The sequence below is a fragment of the Rhyacophila brunnea genome, unplaced genomic scaffold (genome assembly GCF_057557595.1).
Source record: "Rhyacophila brunnea isolate RB1 unplaced genomic scaffold, BYU_Rbru_1.0 scaffold_15, whole genome shotgun sequence".
Lineage (NCBI taxonomy): Eukaryota > Metazoa > Arthropoda > Insecta > Trichoptera > Rhyacophilidae > Rhyacophila > Rhyacophila brunnea.
The window spans coordinates 13923296-13933972 of NW_028232806.1; positions in this window are offsets into that span (position 1 = coordinate 13923296).

The window sequence follows — 10677 nt, forward strand, 5'->3', positions numbered from 1 at the left end:
GCTATATCTTATAAAATAAATTAGTAGGTATTACTTTATTTTCAATTATAGAACGAGGTCCTTTAAAATAATGGGTACTCTTTTTAATTGATCATGACATCGTAATTACCAGGATGAAAAAACTTGAGCATCATAATATGACGTATACCTACTTGTGCCCTACAAAGTCTGCGAATCGTTCAGGAGACGAATCGTTGGGAATTTTTCCAACATATCGGGTACCTACTTGTAGTTGTTTATCAAATACACATTGATAAAAATACGAGATGCATTTTTTTCCGGCAGCAGGGTTCGAACCCGCGCCCACGATACAAAGATGGACGCACTACGACCTATAAACAAAACACTAAAGCGTGAGTTCGAAAGTTTTTATAGAAAATATGACGTGGTAAGAGGGACACCTAGCGAGAGAATTCGATGCAACAGACTTCATGTACCTACAAGCAGTCGGAAATAATAACTAATCTTAGCCCATGAAATTCGTGCGCAGTAGAAGAAATCGCAATCTGCGCAATTTGAAGGTTAAGTTGTTCCACTATAGCTAAGCCAACGTGATCACATCAACATTTATTTATAGGGCTAGTTTTTTATTCAACGAATAAATTCCAGACATTCCGTCGGATGTCGTATTTTTTTTTCTTCTACACAATGATTCTTTTTGGTGTGTACCTATATGCATGAGATGTTTTCAAATTACGTATAATCATAGCATTATTATCTGATATTTTGATATCAATAAATATCAAATTAATATACCTACCTACTTTAAATTAAAATTTGAATATTTTAATGCTGCACGAACAGCGCGTTATTTTTTTATCTCAATGCCATACGGCAATCTCATTCCGGTAAGATAGCTTACGGGGAACGATACGGCGAAATAATGTAATACGTACAAATTACATTAAATATTTTAAAAAAAATCTTGTCATATTCACCGCTCATGTCACGTCGACTGGTCTATATTTTGGAATCCTTTTGTACGAAAACTGTGCTATAAAAATATTGAAATTCATAGAAAAATATACCCAAGCTGAGTAGACAAAAAAAAGTAAGTAAAAATATGCAATACGATCTGTCTTCGAAAATGACACTTGAGTCTTCTTGGAATAATGAAAAGTTACCTATTCAACGTGTAAATATAATCGACAACTATGATGCACCTTTGTAGGTACTATCTAGTTACGTATGTACTAATTCTGGGTTCATTTTTAATAATTATTGTAGTGTATATGCTTCATAAATTTGCACTTCGGCTCTAGGATGAAAATGATGTAATATGTTCTAAAAATATAATTTTTACATTATATGTTAAGTATATAAGTCTATATATGTCTTAAGCGTAGGGTGTTCAACCAATGTGTGCTACCCATGCTCACGTATGGCTGCGAGACGTGGACCCTCAACACGAGAGATGTCCAAAGGCTAAGAGTCACACAGCGAGGCATGGAGAGGTGCATGTTGGGCATTACGCGAAAGGACCGTAAGAGAAACGAATGGGTTAGGAAGCAGACAAGAGTACGCGATGTAATAGACGTTGCCAAACAGCTGAAATGGAGATGGGCGGGGCACATTGCTCGCAGAAAGGACGGCCGCTGGACAAATGCCGTCATCCAATGGTACCCAAGGGGTACGAAACGGCCACAGGGTCGCCCTAAAAGCCGCTGGATTGACAAACTGGTAAAGTTCGGCGGAAATACGTGGCAGCGAACGACACAGGACCGAGAGAGTTGGAGAAAGCTTGGGGAGGCCTTCATCCAGCAGTGGATTGACCCCGGCTGATGATAATGATGATGATGATATAAGTGATATTATTTATGGTTCTTGTCGGTTTACGTTTATAATAAGCCAGCGGCTAAAAAATTTTGAAAATAGTCGATTATACTGGATTATTAAATTTGTTAGGTTAGGTTAGGTTTTCCTTCTTGAATTCATGAATTTTGGCAAAATCAGCGATGAAAATTATCGCGGTTCCTGCCTGACTTCCTGTAAGTAAGCCGACCTGTACCTTATTTATTATAAATTGATACAAGTGAATATCATTTGATCTTTTTTATGCGAGGTAATCAGGCAAAGAGGCGTAGGCGTAACCTATCAGTTTAGTAAAAAGTAAAAGGAATGCAAAGTTATAAAACAAACACTCTACATTTTAGTGTTATATACCTAAAACTATACCTATACGTAAAACGTCACACAAACAAGTTGAATGTTGTGTGATTTTTTTCGTACCTAATTAGATGTGTTATTATTTAAAAACCCGTACGGTGGTACCCACCCACGGTGGCAGCGCGGCGCGTTGGACTATCACGCCGTGGGTCTCAGGTTCGAATCCTGGGTCTGGCAAGTACACAATATATTGTTTTTCAATTTGTGTGTGAGTCAGGGTATGGACCTAATAGGTTGAGCAAGTGGCTGACATCCATTTCTCGTAAAAACAAAATCTGTTAATACAAACCTCTACTCTGTGGAGGCCCATATAATCCTATTAGGATCGGACATGGTCGAAAAAAATTAAAATAAAAATTAAAATAAAAAATAAAATGTATCCATATTGCAATATGAATGATTATTGCAGATTTTCGTTGACCTATTCTACTAAATCTGTCCGTTTTGATATTGAGATTGTGTATCCCCTGTATCCTGGTGCTACCACTATTAACTTTGATATAAATATGAAAATTCCGCTTTGTAAGCAGGTAGCTCTAGCTCTGTAACACTGCCACAGATTGACAGATAACCGGTTTTTAATAAAAATATGCTAATTTTAATTAAATACTCTGGTGACATTTTAGCCGATCGAACCCAGCAGGTAGGTATTATACAGATATCTGATTCAGCATGTCTACTTACCTATTTGCAGAACGTAACACGAGCGCTTTTTCTACTTTCATAGAAAATAACAAGCCCGCATGGTATGACGAAAAAGTAGAAAAAAAACCGAGTTAAGAAAGACTCCGACGCATGCGCAGACACTGCAAGGGGTGAGTTCTTCTACTTGTTGATTTAGTGAGCACCTGCCCCGACCCCCACTTGCCTCGGCCTACCCAGTCAGTTACCCACGCGAAGAACAAAAAATACCCCACTTACAACATACGAATAAAATTGAATTTAATAATAAACAGGTAGGTACTTAAGTAGGTATTTAAAATTATGTATTGTAATGAGATTTAAAAATGATATTAATCAAATTCAAATGTATTAGAAAAAATACTACTTATAAAAATGCCAACCAGGTGGACTCGAACATCACATCGTTTGACATTCTGGGCGAGTGTTTTCCAAATTGAGCTATCCGCCCGCCTCATAAGATAATACTCTCATAATAGTCTCATCAGAAGTATTCCAAAACTTTTCCAAAGTGAAGCCACCAACAACTTTATGATTGAATCTAGGCAAAAATGTTATTTAAACGACTCGTGTTTATTTATTATTTATTTAAGTATAAACTTTAAAAATTTTATTAGCAAAAATTCTAAATTATAAAATATTAAAAATTGAAGATATACATAGCATGGCATCGAAAAATAAAGAAAAATCAGTAACATTGTGTACGTATCTACCGAAATCGGATTAATAATATAAATTACAAACAACCGGAAAGTCTCAAACGACATAATAGTTATAACGCAGGGATCATAATATGCCAACAGAGAACATAGCGGAAAAATACGAAGCTTGCAATTTGAGTTTTTTGGTTAATTTACAATTTACAATTTCAACTGTACTAATTAATAAATATCTGAAAACTATTTTTAAGTCAAAGATAAACTTACAATTAATTGTAAAAAAAATGTGAATTTGTCACATATTTGGTACATCGGTTACGTTATTATGATACTATTATTTTTATGGTTATATTTAATTTTAAAATTTATTTTATTAAGTTTTCAAAATTTCAGCGTTTAGATTTTTGACTAATTCATAAGTACCTAGTTCTATTTTGAAAAACATCGTTTTTTATAAAAAAAAATATAAATGTGTAGATAGGTAGGTATAACTTGAAATCCTTTTTATTTATTTTTATTAAATTATCAAAAAAAAAATCTCAAATTGCAAGCTTCGTATTTTTCCGCTAGGTTCTCTGTTGGCATATGATCCCCTCGTCCAGGCAAATATCGATGTAAGTAGGTAAGTATACAATTTTGACGGAACTATTCTACAGATCAAAATAATTGGTTCCATCCGAGCATTTTAATAATAAATGTGTACGACTTGGCTTGATAATTTCGAAAACAACGTCCAACTAAACTCACCTCACACAAGTGGACTGTAGGTACCTACATATCCAAAGCAATAAAATTGTCTTCCCAATTATTACTAGTATCACCAATGACTATCGACGGAGGAACCTGCTTGAATTTATTTAAACTATAATCGTAGAGCGTATTGTATGTATTATTTCATACAGGCACAAACACTGAAAAATTGCTTAGGATAGGTTCATTTTGGAAAATTTCCATAATATATTTTATTGATTTTTGTCCCTATGATGATTTGTATCCCTATCCTATACAAATTATTGTACATAACCGATTGTTTTAATGTAAAGGCCTGTTCTCTTTAATCAAAACATCACTCCACGAGACTACGCGTTACAAATTCCGGTGCAATATTCTGTGAGTGACTGTGATTATATAGGTATATGAGAAAAATGGGAAAGGGCAGAAAAATCGTAAAACCGTTTGTTGGAAAAATTCGCCTAAATTCGTCAAAGAAACCTGTACGATAACGTCATTGGCTCTAAGTACGTGGTTCCATAATCATAAACAGATAAAAGTCCTGAGCCAAACGTGATTTTATCCCCCTATTTGAGCCGATAATAAGTTAGGTAGGTACCTAGGTGTTTTTATCTCCCCCAAAAAATAGTGTCTGTTTACATTTTATAGATAGTGACTTGTGTCACCTTTCTGGTCCTAATAACACTGTATATAAAATACTGACACCAGCCCTTTGTCATGCAAATGAATACTTTTCAGTAGAATCATCTGAAATTTAAAAATATTAAAATTCTGCTAATGAATAATAATTGTCTATCATCAAATTTTTTTAGATATCAATTACAGTAAACGTACGTACATAAGTTTCAATAATATGGAACGACTCCTTTCAACAAACTGACTATATTATATTCAGACTTTTCTCATAAACATAAACCAATGATGTTATTCCTATAAAAAAAAATAGTGCCTCACGAAGCCCCACTATTATTTGGTTACAAGCTAGAAACATTTTAATTTGCATAACGAGATGCAACACTTCAAAAATTAACGGGAAACTAAACATTTTCTTAATCCATAATCCATCGTTTGAACATATGCGCCAATCAGATTCGTCTATAATCGGAGAAAAGATAGATTTACGCCACGAAACCAGTGCAGTTCCAAGTAATCATGAGAAAACGAAGGAGTGATCATGAGAAAACGAAACATATTGTCTAATGTCCAGTAATCTGAGGTGTTATGAGAAGAGCTGGACATAAAAGTTGCGTTAGTTTATATCTATAATCTAAGCTAAGCGTTAGTTAGATGAAGCTTTCGAAGAATGTTGTAACGTAGATCCAAGATTGGTCATTGACCGTAAGTAGAAATCTACTTAATTGGAGATTGCGAACACTTCCGTTAGAATAAGTAGAGAATATTGTTCCAGGAAATCAGGACCTGACGCGAATTTTCACGCTTCTGATGATGGTGACTATGAAGAATGGATAAGGTCACCGCCATCTTTAGATTAATGAAGCCTGAGCATAACTTTTTGCACAAGCAACGAGTGGTCCACTTTTCAGCTGTCAAAATCAGATCCTAGATTGCTTGACATATTGATTCGCCCTTCCTCGTTTCAGATTGAATTACTTACACAAAATTCTCAAATCAAATATATTTACTATCAGTGTTATTTATAAATAATATACATTCCTGTTATTCATCAGCTGTCAAAGTGTATTATTTATCATTTAACTCATCTATGCATGATCGTCACTTCCAATTATTAATAACACAGAACCACTAAATCAGATGAACTCCAAGGTCTCCAAGGTCTCCAAGATACGTTAAAATAATCTGAAAGAAATCTGAAACTAAGAATACTCCGACAAGTGAACACGACAGACGCGTCAGTATGAGCTCTCTAGAGACAACGACAGGTCATCCATAGACAACGGGAGGGGCGAATGGTAGGACCAGTCGTGAATGTATCGGCTTTCTTCTTCAGTCGGCAATGATAAGGTATAATGCATCAGTTACTTACTTACCCTTTTCCAGAATTACCCAATTCAATTATTAACGTGATTACAACTTGACGGTAAAGTCCCGTTAAAAAAAACAGGCCCAAAGACCCGCATTATTATTTTATAGTACGGGTGTATAAAAATAAGGTAGGGATGGTTTGCACACAAGTATCGACTTGCAAAGTACCGATATATCGCTTGGATATCCGTTATTAATTTTAATACATTACTTACTATTTTAACAGTTCGCAGAGTTGGGTAGTGAAGATAATATTATATTATTATAAGTATAATAATTATATTTCACAAAATTATTCATTCAAAAAACCTACACAAATTTCGACGGAAAACCAAATATTCTGTCGTATGTCCTCGATAATTGTGATAACCATGCTTTCTATATATCCGGATTTAGTTGGGATTCTCCTGATTTGACAACTCGTACTTTAATCCGTACCTACTTTTAAAGATTATTTATTCTACTTTACATTATGTAGGTGTGCTTTTATGATAGTATAGCACAGTGGCGAAGGGTAAGCTATTTGGCGGCTTCGACACGCATGCGATTTGTTGCTAGGAGCAATATTTTTCTTTTCAAAGTCGCATTCGACTAATGTGCGGAGCTCCATTTGGCAACGTGTGTTTTGTGAATAAAGATGACGTCACCTCGACGTATTCGACACGTCGCAGACGAGACTAGTTTTGATGGGCGAGTGGGCTAAGAAAGCAAGCAATATCTGTATTCTCTTCGAGGAGTACTTTCGTTATATTATATCTGTGTCACCATGCTCTTATCAAAAATATAGATTTTGACATCAGTGATAATATACCTAGGTACATAAATGCAAACTTATACCTCCTAGAACATTTTTGTTTTACACCAGTCACAAATCTTCTATTTGGTTAACGATTTCTGAATTAATTTCCAATAATTAAAAAACTGGTGTCATTGAGAATTAATATTAAAATTGTGCACCGAACCTATTTACATAATTATTATATTGAAAAGTTGACTATGGCTAAGTTAGACCAATAAAAATTTTTGCTTTGAAAAACATGTTCATATTGAAATTTATAAAATAACGGTTAAACCAATATTCTGGATTTAGTTTTTATCATCATCATTCGGCGGGGTCAAAAGGCCTTCCCTAGCTCCATGCACTCATCTCGATCCCTCGTTCTTCGCACCACGTACAACCACCGAATTTTATGAGTTTTCCTATCCAGCGGGTTTTGGGGCGTCCCCATAGCTAGTTGTTTAGTGCCGTTAATATTGTCTGCGATATATACTAATGGCGATCCTACTGTTGTCCCCGTCGAGTCTACTATAGATATTCCAAAGTACCTGTGAATAATTTGGGTTCGATCGTGTCGTCCTGTCGGACACCCTTGTTAATAAGAGACCTGAAAAACAGCTTCTTATGAAGCTTTACGCTGGGTTGTATCACCGTATATGTTATTCAATATGTATATATAGCGCCCAGAGATTGTTCAAGGCATATATAATTAAGGATTTAAAAAAATATATCAACATAAAAGTAGAAAAAATTGATCTATATAAATTACACCTACATATTTTTTCATAAGAATCCTATGAAAGATACCTATTTTTACCATGACTATCGAGTCCAGTGCATTCTCGATATTTGTTAACGAGGATACCCTGTTAGTTTACCTTTCTGCCACAAAGCATGACCAAACGATTAATCTAAAGATGGCGCTTCTAAACCACACGGAATTCGTCGTCGTGACAGATCCCCTCATGCTAAAGCGATGCTACAAGGACAATCTCAATATTGTATGGTTGATATAAGCGCAGTGTCGAGGAAAACGGTGCGATATTATGTTAGCTCTGTGCTCATGGAGTCAGCAATCATTCACAACTATATCATTTCTTTAAATGTCGCTCTAAAAATGATCGGTAGGTACTTATCTTTTTAAAAGTTAATTATCACTTTACAAAAAAACATCCCTATCGCACCATAGGCTGTTTCGGAGGGACTGAGCAGGGGTGGTGTGGGTCGGAAAAGCGAGGACGGCTCGAATCGCCCCAGGCTGCCTTCACGAGTGCTGTGTCAACATTATTTCGTGAAACTACGATGAATTTCCAATGTTCCATGAATGTGCCGCGTCTCTTTCACCTTGTACCTACCTACGTTTCAACGTATAGTACCTTTTCGTTCCATTATTTATAGGTATAGTATAAGATAAGGGGTCAAAACGGTTTTTTCAAACATTCAGTAGTTAATAGTTAGCCCTAAAATAACACAACATGCCTGCCCAATAATATCATTCCAATATAATATTATAATGCCACATGAATACTCTACTAGTCGTCTATTCTAACTCTGTTATTTAACTGTAATTGGCAATTCATAAAAGGGTGAAAATCAAGGATGTTGACAAAACCTTCTTCTCTACAGGTGGAAGTTTAAATGAATTAAATTGAAGCCAAAAATATACATCTGGTCTACTGATTAAATAAGCTCCAAGTGAAGGGATGTGATAATTGCATAAACACGTGTTAAAGAATATTATGCATTAAAGTTTGTCACTTAAACGAAACGTGCATTCAATATTGGTAATAATTGAAGACATTCAGCGGCCATTGTATTTCTTGATTTTATGGCCTGGCCATTATAAAGTCGGAAACCAAATCTGGCTTCAAAGTCTTAATCTATGTCAACTGAGTTTCATATTTTGTGACAAATTCAGCCTTATACAAAATATTTGGTAGGTAGGTATTTTAGGATAAATTCCCATACACAAACATTTGTCTGAAATTCAACTCATGATATACCCATACCTGTAAGCATTGCAATATACCTATTAGTTTGGAGAGTTTATTTATATCGTAAAAATTTGCGCGCTTTATACAAAACTACATTCCACAAGACCACGTATTGCTACTTCCGGTGAAAGTGTACAAATTTTCCAGAAAACCTACCCAATATTGTTTGTTTGTCTAAACAAACTAACTAAAATTTTGAGAGATCCTAATACCGTTTAGTAATTATTAACCTGAAGAGTACCATGAACGAGTTAACTCGCCAAAGTTTGCTGTCCAGCCACAAGCGAGATAACTCGCGACTTCATTGTATCACATTTATTTTCTGTCTATTCATGTATATTTTCAAGACAATTTATCAATGATTCCTATATAGGATGCCGACTCAATTCACAAAATTTATCATTTTTGTCTGAAAAACTCGAGAATCATGGGTTTTTCTTATATTTTTATTTCAAAAATAATAGCTGGCCTTCAGGTACCCATCTAGTAAAATTTGCTTGGCAGTGAAATTGTAACTATTAATTTAATTAAAAAGGTAATTTATATTTGATGGGTAGATAGCTACTTTGATTTAAAACACAAAAGCCGACTGCCAAAAACATTAACACAATTTTTGACGCGCTTCAAGATGTAAAAACTACTAGTTTCATCGTAATTAAATAGGACGCACATGGCTCAATTATTAGTAGTGCACATTAGAGCCAATCCAGTGCATGCGGGTTCGAGTCCTATTGAGCGTAGTATTTTTTTCATAAAGATTTTTAGTAGGATATCTGAGGTGTTTATTCTGGACTACGCATAACTTTTCTATGTTTGGTGTTTTATAGGGCATGATTTCCTCAAACATACTCTTCGTAAGTAGGTAGATATTTAGAAATACAAACCGGAGTAATGGGTATTTAGATATAGATTGGTCACAAAATTTCATGCTATTAGAAAATATCCAATATAGTTTATCAATAAAACACATTTCCAATCATTATACCTTTTGCCACTTCGGTAATGAGGCGGGTTTTTTGAAATCTACTAAGAACAAGATATCAAATTTGTACTGGTTGAAAGTAGAATTCAGAGGTTGCCAACAAGTATAAATATATAAAAATGGATACAAAAGCTTAAGATAATAATCACTCTTCAAGTTATGCGACTTTTTGTAATATATAAATATATCATCACCAGCCGGGGTCAATCCACTGCTGGATGAAGGCCTCACCAAGCTTCTTCCAACTATCTCGGTCCTGTGTCATTCGCTTCCACGTATTTCAGCCGAACTTTACCAGTTCGTCAATCCGCGGCTTTTAGGGCGACCCTGTGGCCGTTTCGTGCCCCTTGGGTACCACTGGATGACGGCATTTGTCCAGCGGCCGTCCTTTCGGCGAGCGATGTGCCCCGCCCATCTCCATTTCAGCTGTTTGGCAACGTCTATTACATCGCGTACTCCTGTCTGCTTCCTAACCCATTCGTTTCTCTTACGGTCCTTTTGCGTGATGCCCAACATACACCTCTCCATGTCTTGCTGTGCGATTCTTAGCCTTTGGACATCTCTCGTGTTGAGGGTCAACGTCTCACAGCCATACGTGAGCACGGGTAGCACACATTGGTTGAACACCCTACGCTTAAGACATAATGGTAGGTCACTCTTGAAGATACTCTTCAGACGTCC